Genomic DNA, 722 nt, shown 5'->3' on the forward strand with positions numbered 1-722 from the left:
ATTCGTGTGTTCTGCAGGATATGCGGGTGTTCGCTTACTACCGAGATCTCGTCCGGTTCAGCAGCTGCGGTGAGCCGGCTTGCCTACTCCAGTGCATTAATCCAAACGAAGCGAAACTTCTGGACGCTTCCTCCGGCGCCTGCGTGAGATTCAGACTGGCAGGGGTGAGTGCATGCTCATCTTTAAGAGATCAGGGTTTCTTATACACAAGAGGCACAGTGGCGCTCATAGGGTCTATGTCCCCCAGGGTACTGCTGGAACGTACGGTCCGGTATACCGGAACGTACCCTAGTAACTCTCTGATATGGTTAGGGTTAAGGTTAGGGTTAGGGTTAGGGTNTGGCATTTCCGGGGGCTCTTTTTGGCATTTCGGGGGCTAAATCGCCCCGAGCCCCCGTGTATTTTTTTCACTGGGTGTGAAGATACATTACCAGCATGTCCTGTCCATCTATCGACAACAACGACTCGTGTTGCTAGCGATACCGTCAGAGGCTGTTTCTTCGAAATTGTCAGCGCTATAGTCATCTGTATCGGAAGCAGTGTCAGCGTATTCGTCTTTGCTGGCAGCGACGTTATTTTGTCAGTAGCAGCATGTTGCATTATCCTCTTATTCATCATTCTCATAATTATCGTTAGGCCAAAACAAAATATAGGTGTGGTTACGGTTTCCCGACCGAGCCTATTTATTCCCAGCGACCCTAAACATTTTATTATCAATTTTC

Source organism: Priapulus caudatus, unplaced genomic scaffold (genome assembly GCF_000485595.1).
Source record: "Priapulus caudatus unplaced genomic scaffold, Priapulus_caudatus-5.0.1 Scaffold3394, whole genome shotgun sequence".
Lineage (NCBI taxonomy): Eukaryota > Metazoa > Priapulida > Priapulimorpha > Priapulimorphida > Priapulidae > Priapulus > Priapulus caudatus.